Here is an 18,886-nt window from a genome sequence, read left to right as displayed (position 1 = left end):
TTGGAGACATGCTAAAACTGGTGAGCTGTTTTATGTGTGATATTTTATATTAAAACTGTTTGAAACATGCTCATCATTTTTCAAGGTTTCTGTGCTATAGTTCCTAGACTCTGGTTTACAGATAAATATATAAATAAGATGTAAATATTATTGTTCCTTTTAGCGGAGATTTTTGCTCATCTCTTTACTAAGAGGTTTTTGGATGCATGTTGGCAATGCCCTCAGGTTCCTCAAAGGCTTTATAATCAGAAAGATACTGAGAAATGATAACAAAGAATATAGCAATAACAAAGGAGTTGAGCCATAGAAATCAAGGGAGTGACAGAGGCTTGGGAAAGCAGAAAAAAACCCAAAAGACTAAGTTAGGAAATAAACATATGAAACACTTTTCTGTTGCCAAGATCTCAGCTGGTGTCACCATAACACTTGGAAAATATCCTCAGGATGGTGGGAACCATTAAAGCAGTACAGATTATCAGAGGATAAACTTCCACTTCAGCTGCCACTGGTAGCAGAAGTGACCAATAAGAAACGTTTAGGAAATGAAAGATGAAGAATCAAAGCATTGACATTCTGGGGATATCACAGAGCAAGTGCAAGGGTATCTAGAGGTCAGTCAAACAGTATCCATCTGAAACAAGGCAGGGTGATAAATAAATAAATCATATTCTAAAAAGTATCATCAGCTTTGAAAAGCTAATTAAAGGAAAAGTTATCTGGTGTTCCTCCTGAGCACAGATTTATTTTGTAAGTGGTATGATAGGTAAGGCTATGACACAATGATTTTTCTGTGCCTTGAATGCCAGAACATGTAAAAGATTAATATGTTTATTGTTAGTTTATACATTGTTTATACATACTTCTTTGTAGTATATACCTGAGGGAGGTAAAAGATAACATACACAAACCATGTCACTGTTTTCCATAGGTTGGCAACATCCATCTGATAGACCCCATAAATATCAGAATCCACCTGGTATTGAAAGCTACGAGTTCCAGTTTCCAGTTTTTAATTCCCTTCATTCCATTTCCAGTATTCTATGTCTTGTATACTTGCAAATCCATTCTCTCAAAAGAAAATAGAAATTAAAGATGGTACTGAACAAAAACCTGAGAGAGAAATACACATGCAGTTTAAGGATATCTATACTTGTGTGCCAACTCTTCTTTAAAGTATTCTCTCGCAGAAGTTACTAGTTCTGTATCTAAAATATGAAGCTCTTGGGCAATAAACATTCTCTTATAGCTGTTACCTATTTTCAGTGAATTTAGCAGTGTTGCTTTTTGGTGTTTGCTGAAGAGTTTTCCCACAGGTCATATCTCTACGGATACAGTGGAAGGGATTGTTGTAGTGGGGACCCACACAGGTCAGCGGCTGGGGCTAAAGAATAGGAGCTACTGCTTGTTGAAATCCAGGCTTTGCTTTGCCCCTGTGTGACTTTGGGGTATATTAGGCTTGTTTATGGTCAGCATATGAAGTGTCCAGCCTGGCACCTTGCCAAGGCTGAGGGCCAGGCTTTGAATGGCAGGGTGCAGATTGTACAGCAAGGCCCTCCTCGCATGGAAGTTATGAGAAAGGCCATTGACTGTTTGCAGTGTCCTTCAGTACATAGATAAATATACTTCTATGCCAGTTCTGCATAGGAGTCCTTGTCACTTAGAGTGTCACCTTTTTATGACCTTGAGTCATAAAAAAAAATATTCCTTCATTTTCACTCACAGAACGTTGTCTAAAAATGTTGAAATCTCAAGGCAAAGTTCCAACTGTGAAAAAGATGGTGCTAATTAATGTGTTAATTGTCATGTAAACCTCCTTGTTTAATGAGATGTGAAATAGCCCCTACCGTTAGGAATATCAGTGTGCACAGGAGTTTGTCCCAAGTGCTCAGGGTCATTTATTGCTGTGTTGCAGCACAACCCAGGGCTGCTATTTCGGCCTCTTGCCAAAATAGAAATGTTTTACTTTCTGATGAGTCATCTGGGTTTCACTGAGATCTAGCAAGGTTTCCCCACCCTATTCTTCTTTGCTGTACAGTCCAGGCCCTGCCCTAGAGGCCTTGCTTTCCCAGGGAAAGATGGGGTGGAACCCTTCTCAGCAGCTGTTGGCTCTGTTCCTTGATTAACTTGGAGGGGACTGCTAATGAATGGAACATTTTCTCTGTCACTGGAGCTGAACTTGCAGCATTCCTAGCCTTTTCTGGCCAGCAGTGTGGCAGAGCAGCGCTGGCAACTGAGTTGGAGATTGCCACACATTGTGCTTAAATGTTACCTGCATCAAGACAGAAAGGGAAGTAGGTCAACCAAAGGAGGAAGCTTTAATCTATTTTCCATGTTGGTCATATTTACTAATAAACAACATAGAAGAGCTATATGTTTCAAGAAAATATTTCCTTACTTCCCCCCCCCCCTTCTGGTGCAAAAGGGGATGGAGGAAAACTTAATTTTTTTAAAATTCTTTTTCTTTAATTTCTTTTTCTTTAAATTATTTTCTTTCCCTTTTAATTCTGAGCTACCTGTTCTAAGGTGGCACTGATTTGACCATGAGGTTGGACTAGATGACCTCTAGACATTTCCAGCCTTACCCTGTGATTTTCAACAATCATGCTGTTATTTTGGATTCTTCCTGGCTCCAAATTACCTGAGAGAGGAAAAAAACCCCACGACTATTTTAAGATAATTTTCTTTCCCCTTAAGTTATTATTTTAATTCATTGAAAATGGACCAGGGAGAATAAAAAAACCAGGTACTTCCAATAAATAACTGTGTTATGGAATAGTTCTTTGCACTTGTTACTTTCTGAATTTTGTTATAAAATGCTTTGATTACCATGTTCAGGCTGTTTTACAGAATTGCTATTATGCAGAAATTTAGTCTGGCGAGGGCTAAATTGTTTGAGGGCTGTACTCCCTGCTGCAGTCAAAAAGTGACTTCTTATACCTATTGTCACCAAAGTTAGTTTCATGTTTGAGAAGCTGAATGTCATTGCTGATTCTTTCAGTTTATGCTTGGTGAGTCAGATGGCAAGAAGGGGTAAAATATTTACTGGTAAAGTATGTGAAATAATATGAATTTGAAAAATCCATATTGTTTTTTCAGTAATCCATTTTAGCTAAGTTCATTCGAAATTAAACTGTTTGCCCAGCTGACATCCTTAATTCATCACCCTTGCTCAAACTGAGGTCTTCAAAGCCATTTACAACAGCTAAGCAAACATATCTTTCATTAGCTTCGATTATAAAGCCTGATGAAGTGTGCAGAAGATCTGAATCTTTAGAGGTGACAGTGATGGATATGATTTAGACACGGGAGAGGTAACAGAATCAGTGATGCTTAGAGTGAACTTTAATCCAGAGTTTCACAGTCAAATATAGGTGAGCAGTGCGTTGCTCCTTATGTGCTTCAAAACTGCTGCTGAGGCACAGTGGTAGCACAGCACATTGTACCTGCCCTGGGAAGTGAGAACTTGAGTCTTCATTGCTGGCAATGTGGTGTTGTCCCCAAAACTTACTCCTCTTTAAAGGATAAACTGGAATGGAGAGGATGTAACTATCTTCTAAGTCTGAAGCAGCTACAGTAAAGAGGAAAAACTCCATGTGACACCAATTTAATTAGTATGCAATATCATTGCCTTGATTAGTGATGGAAAACAGTGAATGTTGTATTATAACTGCACAATTCTCCATTAGTGAAAGGATCTAGCCTTTGTAAAGTTGGCCTGCGTGCAAGGCCCTCTGCTTTCCTGTACCCCTCAGAGATTTTGTACAAAACAAAACAGCAAGGGATAGATGATTCAACAGAAGATTTTTTTTTTTTCCTAAAACCTCAGAGGTCTCTGCTTAAGCATCCTAAGCCAGAAAAAGCTAACAGTAGTTATATGCGCATATGTTAAACAAACATCAGTGGAGTTGTCATTAACTTGCTGCTTATTTAAAGTGTGGGGAGGGCCTGATGCGATCTCCAGACTTTTTGAAGAAGGCACATAGCCATACGTTTTTATGTATTCTTTTCATTATTATTAGATAATGCTAACAATAGTGTTGAAGTATTGTCTGCATCAGTCTCCTGAAAGATCATATTGGCCCTCAGTGAAGAAAGACTTGTTTTCCTTCTTCAGAGAAGTAATTTAAGGGTTGAGCTGATGTCAGGGCAGATATAACAAAGTTTGTCGATTCATAATTGGTTTGTACAAATGAAAATTATTTTTTTCCTTACTTTGTCCTTAAGCAGTGTTTTCCTGATGAAAGTGTGTATTGGTTTTTGGGTTGATTGGGTTGGTTGTTTTTTGTTGTTGTTTTTTTTGTTTGGTTGGGTTTTTTTATCTCCTTCTTTCTCCAAAGCCAATCTGAGATCTCTGCATCCTTTATCACTGCTTGAAAAAAAGACCTGGTTATCATAAGAATAGGAAACATAGGACAGTGGGAAGCCTGAAGGAGTAAAAGTCCAGACAGAGATGCCCTGGTATACAGTAAGGTCTATGAAGAGCTTGTCACAGTGGCTGATGGCTCTCAGCTTCTGTTTCATTTGCTCTGATGGTTAATCATTTGCTTGAGTGCTCAGGTGCCATGGTGATGGACACACTACCAGTGCCACAAACCCAGTGTGCTGCATATTTATTGGAACATTATTTTTGAAAGGAAGCCAAAAATAAATACAACTTTTGAAAATCCTCAGCACAGCTAATATTGCCATTTACTTTCCACTCTAACAATACAAATTAGCATGGTAGAATGTAGGCATCTTCCTCCCATTTTAGATTTTTTCTTTCTGCTGTTGATATCCATAGCTTTCTCATTAAGTGGTTTGAAAGGCTTTAGGCTTCCTCCATATGTTGAGTATTGCACATTTGTGCATCGGCCTTTCTGTGCAGCTATTGAGATGTTAGTTCCACTGTCATCAATATTAACATCAAGGAAAGGACCTTGGAATAAGAGCCAAATGTATCCTTGCTCTGTTAAGCTCCAGCAGTTTGCTAAGTGTGACCTTTGTGAAGCTACGGGTATAAAGTTCAACCTTGAAAATCTTGGCCGGCAACTAACTGCTGGAATGCCAGTTGGCAAGATATTCCTTCTTCTTCTCCAAATGCGAGGCCTTGTGCATGAATAGCTCCAATGCAGCATCTCTTCCGCAGTGTCACGTTTTGAAGTCTTATCCTCACACAGACCTCTGTTGCTGTTGTTACTTTTTATAGTGCTGTGCTATTTATATCTCTATTTGAATATGAATGGTGGCCACCTCGGGGAAGTCAGCACTGAGCAGTAGTTTCCCACTGAGGGCATTGCTGTGCTAGCATCCCTCCAAGATAACTGCGTGGAATATAGAAACAGCTCTTTATCACAAGCACCTTATGAGTTTGCTCCTGGTTTTAGTATCTTGAATTGCTTCACAACGCTGCTCTCTGACCGCTGGTGCCCGGAGCAGATTGAAGTAGCATGCTGGCAGTCTATGAACCCCCAGAACACGGCGTGCCCACCAGGCAAGCTAAACCACAGAAGAAGGGATCAGATGGAGCTAGATGCAAGGTATGAATCCACTGGAGTTGGACAATTGTTCCTCAGACTCCACTGATCGTAAAAGCTTGCTTTAACTTTTGTTTCAGCCCACAGGAAATGGAAAAGACATCCTTTCTCCCTTACATTTCCTTCACATGATATAAAAGTACCAAATTTTTTTTCACGCTTATCTTACCATCTGCTCCAACAGCAATTAGCTCACCAATTGGTGTTGGACAAGTTCAATTAATACATGGTAAAAGCATGCAGAAAACCTCAAAACTCAAACAGTGATGCAGGGATGCTGCTTATCTCTCCCTGGCATGAGGTAGGAAGGGCCTGCTTGGCAGAGTTGGAGACAGAAGTGTGAAGACAAAGCAATACCATTTGAATCCCCCATATTACTGATATATTTTTTTTTCTGAAATACAGTAAAGACACTAAATATGGCAATCCTATAAACATTTCTGAATCAAAGACAGAGTGAGATTTATAGGACTTGTGGGTTAGGACAGTGGCCACCTCCTAGTGTGCTTCCTGTGAGGTCTGAACTGATGTTGTTACAGGGGTGGTGGGAGAGAAGCCGTGATTGACCCTCTAGGGATTTAGTTTGGAAGGCATTGGAATTGGAGTCCTCTCCTCTCTATCAATTCTTCTGCAGTATGGGACTTTCCACCTTGGCACCATCCAGTGCTTGGACTCTCTAGGATACACAAATCCTTGTAAAACATACCAGTAACAGCTACTGTGCTCTGGTGTTTTACTGGAGTGAAAGAACAAACCCTGAGGAAAGTGGGAGATGAGTGGTGCTTGCCTCTCCTAACTCCAGGGCCAGTGCAGGTAGAGTCATATCTCTCACCCAGATGGAAGATGGGCCAGACTGCCCACACCATGGGGTGTGGTGTGGTATTGTAGGGTGTGGAAGTAATACCTTAGCGTTCCTGGTCCCTGTAGTACGATTGCAAAACTGGCATCAGAATACGAGTTTTCCTGTAAAATAATTTTATTGCCATGATATTGCCAGTCATACAGGCAACCCTTCCTGCCAACCATTTCCTTCTTTTCAGTGCTGTGCGGTAATTTTTTGTTTACTCTGAATACTTTTGGTTACTTTGCTTACTTTGAATGGTTTTTTTGGTGTTCCTTTGCAATAAAGCTGAAGGGTATTGCCATTCACAGGTAGGGTGCAATTCAGTCCATCATCCTTCTTTTCCTAAGGTTGTTCCGCTTTTGAGAACCACCCTAGAACACGTGCAAATTGAGCGTGGATAGAGGCATCTCTTGCCAGCAAATCTGTGCACTTGGATTTTTCTATGGACTGTTGTCTGAAACTTGGCAAGTCTTTTGAATCTTTCCTGGATGAGCAGTTCTGGATCATTCACCAATTTTTTGGGGAGTTGGAATGAAAATAAACATGTGCTTGGGATGCTGAGTGCAAACTCAAACCCAGACTTTCCCACTGTGAGCCCAGAACAGAGAGATTTAATTTGGCCTTTTATGGATTATGATCTAGTGTCAGAATTATATTTTGAGTCTGAGTGGCATGCAGCGTCTGTGATAGTCATGTAAATATACTGGTTTAGTGCTTGCAATATATTTACAGCCTCCTATTAATTGCTGACTAGTGGTGTTTTCCTTTTTGGCTACAGTGGGAGAAGCTGTGGGCCTTACTGTTGGTACTGGATTTGGTACTTTTGATAGTAACAAAATCTACAGGTGTAGAAGCACCATAAATCCTCAGACCCGAGGGTCAGAAATAAGTCCATTACTGAACAATCTTAACGTCTGTTGGAATGAACAGAGGCAGAGTTTATGTAGGTTTATACAGTCAACTGTAGCCGTTGACTGTTCACTATCATAAAAGAAGATCCATGGTATTTCTGTCCTCAAATACTTGGTAATTTTGGCTTAAAGCAGTAGGCCCAAATCCAAACTGAGTTCAGGTGTTTAAAGTGTCTAGTTAACAACAGGTATTGATATGCCTGGAATCAAAAGTATTGTAAGGCAAGGAAAGCAATCGCCTGGTCTGGTGCTGAAGGGGTTAATGAGGAATTAAGGAGAGGAAACAAATAAAGGCTTCTGTGTTAAATTTTTCAGTCTCTTTGCTGTCTGACAGTCCTTTACACGAGTGCTAAAAATTTCATAGAAAAATTAAAAATGTATTTTAAAAACCAATTTAAGAAACTGAACATGCAATGCTAACTTTGGAAAATTGCAGCTCTATTTTCTGACAGAATCTTACATTTGTGACTAAGGGAAAACTTGATTATTTCAGTGGATTGCTGGAGAAGTAGATGTGAATTTCTCTTTATCCATTCTCACCTTAACGGATTGACTTGGAGACCTTCAGTTCCAAAGAAGGTAAAAGTGTCAGAGGAGTTCATATGCAACAGACAGGTTTTCTGGAAAAAGCCCTAGATTTGATAAACTTTCAGAAAAATTTCACAACTTACTGGAGACAAAGTACTTTTGTTGTGAATGTTTGCTGGTCCCACCAAAGTTGATGCTCCTTTGGGAATTCACTTCAGCTGAGACTAGGACTTTGGTTATAGACTGTTGTGAGCACTGAAGATGAAGACACTGGTCATTAAAGCTGTGTCAGCGTCTCAGCAATGAATTGATGTTCTTTTTGGCTAAAGTTCAATGTTCTTTGAATGAGAACTCTTGATTTGCATTAACTGTTTCTCAGCCATTCTTGTGTGAGTATTAAGCTGATGTCTTGCTACTCTTTGTGGAGCCACCAAAGAAATAAGCAAAAAAAAAAAAAAAATAAAAGAACCTCAACCAAACAAAACCCCACAGAAAATATTGATTTAAGTTTGGTGGCTGCTGTTGAATCTGCTTGTCCTTCCCTCATGCAGCTGCAGAACTTATGGCATTCCAGGTAGGTTGTTTGACTGTTTCCTTTTGAAGCTTTGCCAGTTCTGCTTTGTGGATCAGCCAACAACAGCCTCCTGAATTGTGCTTGCACCTGTTTCCTCTTCTTCTGGAATAAGCAGTTTTTTCTGAAAAGGTCCTTGACAAAGGCCAAAGTTGCGCGCCTAGCCCGGCCCACTGATACAAAGGAAATCACATTTTCTTGGTGTTTGTAGACTGAAAGTGGCAGCTGTTACCATGAGAATAGGCAATTTATGAAAGAAGTCTTGAGAAGCCTGAACATTACCACTAATCGAAGAGATTGCAGTCAAGACAAAAGGTTAATGTTCAAGATCTGATAATTAGGAGAGAGCTGCTTTTCTGATAATGTGAGGATGGATACAAATGACTTCTGTTTGATAAAAATGCTGTTGTCCTGGCTAATCCCTGAACCTATTATTTTAGATACAAGGGTTAGATTCATCCCTAGTATAGTATCCACTGATTTGTTTTCAAATAGGTTGCAACTTAATGGGTAAAAATAGGCACTATTTCCTGGAAAGGTTCTTTCAGATACTTTCTACTTCACATTCCCTTTTTGGAGACATTTTTCTGCATTTTGTTTTGTATTTTGCAATTACTGATATCCTCTCTGTCCTTTTGTCTCTGCTCAGCACGTTTTCAGGGGTGTAGAAATTACTGTGGTTCTTCAAATGTCTCCTTAAATGTGCTGAAAATGTTATCAGCAAATAGAGAAAAGGCTTTGTTATTTCTGCTGCACTTCCTCTGATGATTGACTGTGCCAAGACAAAGTGCATAATATAAGTCATCATCTGCAAACACGAATGTTTGGGCCAGATCGTCTCTGCTCATATGAAGTGCCAAATCTTCACTCTCTTCAGGAGAATTCCATCTCTCCACAAGTTCTGAAAGTACAGTTTCTGTTAAATTTCTCAGCTTTAGAGCACCCATCTGACAAACTCCGTCTAAGCAGCTAATAACAATTTTTAAACAATTCCACAGTTTGCCCTGGATTATTTCACAAAATACTTAATTATTCTTAATTAAAACTCCTGTTGATTGTATTTTTGTGAGCCCTAGCTGTTCAAATAATCTTGGGCTCTACATTCTTCTCTTTATTTATTTTCACTTGTAAGTAGCCTGCATTATTGCAAAAGCCTTTATCTGTGTAATTAGTTTTACATGGATTTTGTAATGAAAACTGCATGTGAAAAATGGAATGGTAAATGTTCTTGGTTATGTTCCCCAAAATGACACCAGTAACATCGAAGCAGTAAAAATGTCAACACCACACTATTAATGGAGCTTAAGGACCCTCTGTGACCAGTGGATGCAAGCAGTGGGTCCAGGAAATTGTAAAGGGCATTACAGCGTGTGATACTTCCAACTATATCTCAACCTCTATCTCAACGGTTGTAATTTTACCCTTACTCTTTTATCTGGGAGGTTATTTGAGGAACTCATAGGCTTATTGAAACTTCCCTTCTTTACAGCCTTGATGAATGTGTGGCATGTGTACTGCCTTCCCCCCTGCCCATGCTGTTGTTGCTCTATAAATTAAATAACACTTCTCCCACCTGGAAGCATCTTCCTCAAGACATTTCTAGCCAGCAGCTACGTGCTCTTCTGTTACTGGGCTAAACCACTTAGCTCTGTTAGTATCTTTGGATGGAGAATCTCCATGTCTCCTGTGTTCTACTGAAAATCTCCATCCTCACTTGCCTTTTTCATTATGTTACTTGTTTAGTCATTTGCTCATTGACAACTTCAATCTTCATTTGTCACTACTGGGTCGTCTCCGAGGCTACAATTGAATTTGCTGCCTGGGGCCTTGCTACTTACCCCATTTCTTTGGCTCCCATCTTCGAGCTGCTCACTTTGTATAGTTTCACTGCTCTTCTTTACTGGCAGTACAAGAACATGCAGGTAGTCTTCTACCTGGATGACAGTGGTCAAGAGCTATGAAAGGACAACAGAAGCCCCAGGGTGGATCCTGAAGGCTGTCACTGCTAATCTCAACTGATTTGATGCATCCCTTCTTAATGGCACTTGCCTGTTATTAGTCCTCCTTTAGCTGTTTTCTTTAACCACTAAAAAAGTCTTAGTTCTCAGATTCCTTAATAACATATAACATAGTGTCAAATGCAGTCCTACAGTCCTGAAAGATGAGATCTATTACACTTCATCTGTTCACAAAATCACTTACCTCATCTAAGAAAACTATGTGGATAATTTGTGTGGTGTCCTTTTGGGAAATTGCTGTTGCATTTTATCCCATTTTTCATTTACCTCTGTGTCTTTATATATTGTCTCTCTCAAAATGTATTTTAAGGCCTTTCATACTAATGAGATCCAACGAAATAGCTTGTAATTTCCCAACTGCCATCTCCTCTTATTTTTCTTCACAGATTTTTTGTAAGTAAAGAAACCATATCTGCTATTTTTCAGTTTCACTCCCAGCTGGATGGTGCTATTAAAAATATTTGTCACTGGACTAGCATTACATGTGAACAAAATTTTAAAAAGGGTGAGTTAGTGATTAATCAGACTTCAAGCTTGATGCATTTAACTTTTTGAATCAAGTTTTTTGTTAGCTGTGGGAGTTTCTATTTGCATACCCACATTCTCATTATTCACCCTAACTTTGTCTCTAAATTTAACCTGAAAGTTTCTGATTGAAAACTGTGGAAAAATATTTATTGAAGGCCTTCCTTGTGTTGTCCTTAATCTTTTCCCCATCCTTCTTCTGCAGTGGAACATCATTTCTCCTTGTGTGTTTTTGTGGAGTTGGTTTGTTTGTTTTGTTTGTTTGTTTTCTGCGTGGTTTTGTTTGGTTTTTTGTTTATACGACCAAAGAGCCTTTTACTATATGTTGTCATATTCTTTTCAGGACAGAACTCAGTGAAGTTCTTGGGACTTCAAACTTTATCTTAGTATTTTTTGACTTCTCAGATGTTTCTAGTTTGTGGACAGTACCTTTGGCATTCTGTGTGGACTCTGCTTATTTCCGGTACCTTCTTTTTAGAAAGTCCCACTAGTTGCTGGCTGTAGCTTTGTAAAAGCTTGTTGAATTTACTGTTCTTTTTCCGTATTACAGAATAGATGTAACTTAAAAGAGCTTAAATGCAAGTTTTAGTATTTTATTTCATTTTACAGTGCTTTACTATGTTAGCACAATTCTTAAGTTCCTATGCCTTCCTTTATTCTCTCTTGTAGAAATAATCCTTCTCATGTCATAAAGCTATGAAGATTATGCATGTGAGAAAAGGGTTCCAGATCAGGGTCTACATTCCTTGAAGTACTTTCACCACGTGCAGCATTTTTTCACAGCGGTGGCTTTTTTAGCTGTTTAAGAGATATGCATGCAGTATCAAAAGAAATGCAGAATATTTTGGAAGATGAAACTGCTTGGAAACCGAAGGATGCACGGGTTTGTTCAGGTGCCCAGTATTTCTCTAATAGCCATTTTGCCACTTGACTCATATTTTATTTCTGTCTTTTAAGTATTAGATTTTCTTTTGTCACACTGGTGATTTGCAAATATACAAGTACTGTAGTGAGTGCTCAGGAAAGTGGTCTTTCACAGAACTAAATTGTTGCATGGAAGAAGTTCCTTGGTAACTACTTATTACTGGGATTTTTGTCAGGTCTCAAGATATATCATGGCTGTGTTGCAATAACACTAGAAAAGCATATTCAGCTGCAGACTGTGCCCCAAAGAGCTTGCAACTAAAATACATTTAAGGCCAAAGGAAGCAAACATTCTTTTCATGGTTACTGTGAAATGTGGGGAAATAAACCAGTGTCACTCCTCTGGGGCATGTCCAGTAGCTGCATCCAGTCCCCTTGACTTCTCAGTCTTTCTCTCAGTTGCAGGAAGGTTTTTCTCTTTTTCATCTAGTAGAGTCATTATCAGGAGTAGGAAATTACAGTAGGATACTGGGAATGAAAGGAGACAAAATTTCATTTATTTTCCTGCTGTTTCACTTACTTTAATAATCTGTCACTATATACAAAGCAATTGGTAAAAGGAGGAGGCATGGTATGTTCTCTACTGGTGCCATTGCATTTTTTAGCCAATCCAGTAGGATTATTCTTTAGCCATTAATCTCTTACAGGGAGGAGGCAGTGGATGGATCAAAACCTGATTTGTCTGTTAATTTACAAATTTTGAGCAAAAGGCATAAGCTGACTGAACAAAGTAGATGACAAAGCAGAAAATATTTTTTGTTATTTAGAAAGCTTCCTCTTGAATTGAGTCTATTCATAAGTAATATGACACACAATTCTGAGAAGATATTAGAAAGTCTCAATAGATTTAAATTTTCAGATTAGCTGGTGAGCCGCACAAATGTGACCTGAATGATGACTCTCCTGTGGTTTCTACTTATAAATACTTTTTCCAATACAAATAAATTATAAAATAAAGTAATAATTAATGAGAAAAGAATTTTTTTTAATCTCAAGGACACAGGTACTTTGAATAGTGTAATTTTTTGCTGTGAGAATGAAAAAAAAACCTCTTCAAATCTCTTTTGTGTATAAATACATCCATTTACTTCAGTAGCATCTGTGAATCCAAATTTGACCAATAAAACTCAGCTGGAATGTCACTTCTCTGTGTGTCAGAAAGATTCAGGAGGGGTTGGTAAGGAATCTGTGTGTGTTTCAGTACTTACCTGCTGTGTGATCTTCACATCAAGACGGGATCCTTGGTTATAGGAAAGAAAAGAAAGCAGAATTTTGTTTTATAGAGTGTCATCTCCTGTATGTACAGAGCTATTACTTCCCTCTCTGGCAGTGAAACCATGTACTATATTTAGGAAGAAAGAAATTGTACTTGGTACTAACTGTACTTAGGAAGAAATACTTAACTGTCAGGCTTGTGAGATACTGGAACAGGTTTTCCAGGGAGGTTATGGATGCCCCAACCCTGGCAGTGTTCAAGGTCAGGTTGGATAAGGCCTTGAGCAACCTGGTCTATTAAGAGGTGTCCCTGACCATGTAAGGGGAGTTGGGACTAGATGGTCTTTAAGATCCCTTTCAGCCCTTAACATTCTATGAATCATTCTATGATTTTATGATTTGCAAAAAGAAGAGCAACAAATCTTATCAAGGTGCTTGCATAATGTTAAGGAATTTTAAGGAAAATCTGATCAAGATGGTACTAAGACTATGAATGGAATTTCAAATACCAGCATGATTTACTTTTACTCACCCAACAAATCTTGTGCTCAGTAATTCATTTTAACAACAACAACAAAAAGTACTAATAATTTTATCACTGACAGCGTTTTTTCCCCCACTCTCTGTTCTGAAACAGTCAACACAAATTTCTGTTCCGTTTTTCTGATTGTTTGGGGTTTTTTTTCGGGGAAGAAGAAGGTATTCAAACAATTGGAAATTTTTCCATCAAGAATGTGGAGATAATAGATTAAATGGGGATGTTAAATCACAGTAATGGAAATCTGCCCCTTCTAATATATGTCCTGGTTTTCTGAGAGAAATTTTCACAAAACGGGATCTTAGCCTTAGGATTTGTACTCTTCCATAACTTTTCAGGAAAGCAATTCTGCTACATGAAGGACAGTCCCTTTGTTAACAGCCTTTTAGAGTGATGTGTGTTGATTTAAAATTCAGAGAGACAAAAATAACTGGTTTAATTTTCGGATGTGTAAAATGTAGAGATCACTAGTTGAATAAAAATACCATTTCTTGTAATGCTTATTTGTTAAAAATAAAGCATATTTTTTACTTGGCTTATATGTCTGTGTTGATTTTTCTTATCTCTGGAGCAAGAGCTGCAATACAGATAGCATGGCATAGCTGTTTACTCAGCAGTCATCGAAAGAAACTGACCTGAGTAAGGTGAAACTTTCTCATTGCAGCAGTGTGTTAAAATTGGTGTGTTGAAATATTTATAGTGAAAGGCATGTTCCTTTTGCAGGTTTATTTTAATAAAAAATCCCAAAATGCTCAATGACAAAATCATACATTTTTTAATTTTAAAAAGGCTCCATAATGCCTTCTGAGTATTACAATTTAGATACTTCTTGTTCCTGTTCTGCTTAGGGGCTTGTTTTCCTGTTTGGACCTAGTCTTCCATGACATGCCACTATCTCTGCTTTCTGATTATGGACATAGTGTATTCTCTGATGAATTGAGGGAAATACAGTCTAATAATGTAGCTACACAAGGGAATGAGAATATGAATCACTCAAACTTTAACATCTGTGAGGGCCAGAAGCTTGTATTTAAAACTCCTGTGGAAAATTTAATTCTTTTCTGCAAGGGGAAAAATCGCACAAATATTTTTAATTCCCTCCAGACACCTAGTTCTTATTAACAGTTGAATATGTAGGGTGACTTCTGTAAAATTCTGTGCAAAAACATAGTGTTGTGAGTGAAAGGCTCCATCTGAATTTTTGTACAAATGATTTCTTCTGACAGGTGGAAGAGAAGGGTGATGGTGAGTCAAGAACATGTTGGGCTATTGGTATTCTTCAGTCATACTCTATTTGTACAGAGAACTTTTTTGTTGGTGTCTCTATTAATCCTTTCTCTTAGTTTGTAGCATTTGAGACAGAAAGAATTTTTTTACGCAAGTGTTGTGCGAGTGGCATGGCCCACACAGCTGAAATACATCTGTATCAGCTTAGCATCAATCACTGTCTGTGGCTCCAGGATAGGTATCTTTAAGCATCGAGCAACAAGCAGAAGTTGTATTTCAAAGCCTTGAAACCAGCAGCTGGTTTGAAAGCTCTCCAGTTTGGATAGAATATTCTCGGCTTGGATTGCTTAATCAATGCTCTGTTTTCACTTCATCGGCAAAAAATAATACAAAAAGAAAGCTTCTCTATTAACAAATCATTTGTCATTTCCAAGCTGGCTGCAGAGGTCTGTGCAGTCATGTCTACTGAGTCGCTAAATCTTTATGCCTCCTCCTCTTTGGAGAGTCATTAAGCTTAGAAGCATTACCCTCTACAGGGCTGATCAGGATGGCTTGTTTTAAAACATGTCAAAAATGTTGGACAGCAGCTCGTTAAAAACTTCCACATTATGGATCTTTCAGATTGACTGGCCATAAATTAATGCCAGTTCTTTTATTATTTTTAGCACAACTTGAAAAGATGCTTACACATCGTAATTAAGACTTTAGGCTGGGGTTGGCACAAGGATGTAGTGAATCTAAGCTCTTCCAATTTTTCTTCATATTAATCCAAAATATTTTTTACTGTCTGTCTATTTCTTAGAAATCTCAGTAACTGTTACTCAGTACCACTACAAGACTTTGCCCAGAGAAGCTGTGAATGCCCCATCCCTGGAAGTGTTGGATGGAGCCAGGTTGGATGGAGCTCTGAGCAACGTCATCTAATGGAAGGTGTCCCTGTCCACGGCAGGGGGTTTGGAACTACATGATCTTTAAGGTCCCTTCCAATCCAAGCCATTCTATGGTTCTGTGATTTTATGACTGTTGAGAAACTGCTTTTCAGAAAGTCTGTTTGCTCACATCTTCATTGTCTTCAGCTCAAGTGAAGTGTCACTGCTTCTAAAAACTGCAGTTGACCTAAAGCTCTGCAAGAGACTATTAACTGCAACCTAGCCCTGCAGACCAACACCTCGGACCAAACCTGTTTGCCAGGGATTTGTGTCCAAACACAGAGCAAGTGTTGAGTGTGTGCATATACTCGTGTCCACCCTGACTTCCATCAGGTGACCTTCAGTGCATTCTATTTGTACCCTGGTGTCTCATCTGCTTTAAGACAGTGGGCGACCTGGGGCTTGGAGCGGGTACGGAGCAGGTACATGTTTCAGCTGACAAGGTCTCTGGCAAAGGGGCAGGTGGGGGCAGCCTGTGGAAAATCTCTGTGCCAGAATTCACTTGAGCTTGGCCCTTTGGTGAACAGGAGATGGAGGAGAGGAGAGCAACCCTCCTCCTTTACTCCCTTTCAGGGGAGTTAGTCCCTATCAGGGAGAAAGAAGGGCTCTCTCTGCCCACAGGAAGGGCTTTTGGCTCTCTGCCTTTGTATGCACCATGTGAGGGTGTGAGCTATGTCTTTCATCCTCTCCATTATACCACAAAGACAGGCTCTCCTCTCCTCCTATAACTAGGTTTTCAGAGCTCAGCAAAGGTGCAGACCCATGTTTTGCTAGAAAATGACTTGACATTTTGTTAGTGCCAGAGAGAATTGGACTCTAGTATCCAAAAGCTGATTTTAGGTCTTTTTTTTGAAGACTACACTCCAAATTAAATAATTTTGTTGTCTGACCAATTCACAGTGAAGAACTACATCTCTATTTCCTGTCTTGTATGCTGTAAGTGCAATTTGATTATATTATGTTTATTGTACTTTGAACATTTTTAGTTTCCAGGAAAAGAAAGGAAGAAAAAATAGGAGGAAGATTGTGAGATAAATGACATCATATAATTCACTCTGGTCTAATTTGTGACTTTCAGATTTTGAGCATTTCTTAATTTGATTTGCAGGTGATGATCTGCTGACAGAATAAATAAATCATAGATAGTACTGAGACTGCTCAGCCATTTGCTGTGGTATCACTTCTACATAGGGTACCTGTATCCCTCTCTTTCTTCGAGTATGTTCTCTCTTGTATAATCTTCTGTGTTAGGGGTTTTATGCACAGTGAGTGAGATGAGTTCTGAAAAGTCCAGCTCTGGACTAGATCCTAGGTTTTGTTGTCAGAACTGGAAGCTATAGTCAGGAAACTTAGTTGTATTCTTGTAGAACACATGAAAGGTTTAGTAAGGCTGTGGAGTGTAGTAAATACCACAGAACTAAATTACAGGTGTCACTAACTGTAGTTTTTATTGCCTTTGTCCCCGTGAAGTGGATTGCGTTTGCACAGTGTGTAAAATTTTTCTACTTGTCTGATAACCTGAAATTAAATTTTTTAATACTGGCACCTGTATTTGCAATTTATGACTTTCAAAGTGATGTCAGTTCCTCTAAATAATTAAAAAAGACCCTCTTGTCCAATATTAAAAACAAACAAACAAAAAGCCATAAATAATTCTGACAACTAACCTTTGGAATGGAGACCTAATTAGTTCTTATTGAGCTTGGTCCAGAGATCATTGAAGTAATTTGGAGTCCTTCCATTAAAGTTAATTGACTTTAGAGCAAAACTCTTTCTCAGACACACTGGTTTAGCAACATAGCAAATAGTCACCCTGTCACCCATCAGCAACATCACCTACAGACAGGGTGTGTTAGCTGTTCTATTTGACCGTGGATGTTGCCTAAATTGATGATACCCCTGTGGGCATATAGAGGATGTAGGAAAAACTTTGTGCCCTGGGTACCTGTTTATTTGGCAGTCACCAAAGCCTGCAGGTTACACTCATTCCAGTGTCACTGTCAGGCTTTCGTCAGAAGTGTCAACATTAACAAGATTTTAAACTGTGGGCGAATATAGAACATCATTTGATCCTGGCGAAGAACTGTTTGCCTCAGCACTTGTGGAATAATGTAGAGTAAGCAGCAAATCATTGATGAATCTGTAATGCAACACTACTCCCAGGAGTGCTCAGGCAAAATTGCTGCAAAGAAGAAGGAAAGACACCAAAAGTGATTAAATGCAGCGAAAGATTTTAAACATAAAGGAAAAAAGAAAAAAGAATACAGAATTATAAGCATAACCTTTTCATTCTGGCTTCATAAAGGCCATAAGGAACCCACAGATGCTGAATATTTGCTGAACCTTAATTGGTCTGGAATCATCCTTTTATGGATGTTTCTCTAGTTTTATGCCTGTGGTAATGTTGACCTATGGCTATTAGCTACAAGTTTCTAGTGAAACTTTTACACATTCTATCAGGCCATTAATTCTCATCACTGTTAAACACCTTATTTGCTTTTGTTGTTCATAGAGATAATTAATAAACATAGGTAAAAATATGCATTGATAGAGCAAGGTATTTGATATTTCTTTGTACATTTAAAACGCGGAAAATTCTCTGACAATGTTCTGCAATACTTAATGGAGATTAGAGAACCTCGGTGGACTTGCATTGTCAAAATGGTACATCATATCTGCCAACACAGACAGTTGGCCCTTAACCTAGCATTTCAGTGGATGCTTTCTTGTTCCCCATCTCTGTTTTGTCTTGTATCTGGCTGCCGTAGTTCTAATATAGATCCAGTGGGGTCAGTGCAGGTTCTTCCAATGTAATAGCTGGGACTTGTATTGAAAGCCTTGGTACTTGGGAGATCCCTGTTCAGTTTCCATCTCTGTGGTGTATTTCCACTGGGAATATAAGTAAGTCACTCTTTGCCCAGGGTTGACAGAGGTACTTTCTTATGCTTGAATAGTCTGCTTTGTGACATAAGTTTGTTTGCTGCTAAATTGCTGTACCTAGGGAGTAGGGTTCAAATTCCATTTGGTGCCCCAGGTTACTTAATGTAGCAATTTAATTTAGACAGTTTCAAATAATGACATCAAGATAAAAAACCCCCACTTCCCTATCACATTAATTATCCTCAGAGTAATCCACTCCC

At 38.8% G+C, this 18,886-nt stretch overlaps 1 long non-coding RNA gene across 2 annotated transcripts in view; it reads left to right on the top strand.

Annotated features, from left to right (window-relative positions):
• Positions 1-18,886, top strand: part of LOC116795696 — a 54,943-nt gene that overhangs the window by 2,613 nt on the left and 33,444 nt on the right. For both annotated transcript variants that reach the window (XR_004360133.1, XR_004360134.1), the window contains exon 2: positions 16,855-16,938. This is a non-coding gene — a long non-coding RNA (uncharacterized LOC116795696). The remainder of the gene's footprint in view (positions 1-16,854; positions 16,939-18,886) is intronic.

This window comes from Chiroxiphia lanceolata, chromosome 1 (assembly GCF_009829145.1).
Source record: "Chiroxiphia lanceolata isolate bChiLan1 chromosome 1, bChiLan1.pri, whole genome shotgun sequence".
NCBI classification, from domain to species: Eukaryota; Metazoa; Chordata; class Aves; order Passeriformes; family Pipridae; genus Chiroxiphia; species Chiroxiphia lanceolata.
The sequence above is the reverse complement of the archived record's forward strand: the minus strand, read 5'-3'. Positions and strand labels throughout refer to the sequence as shown.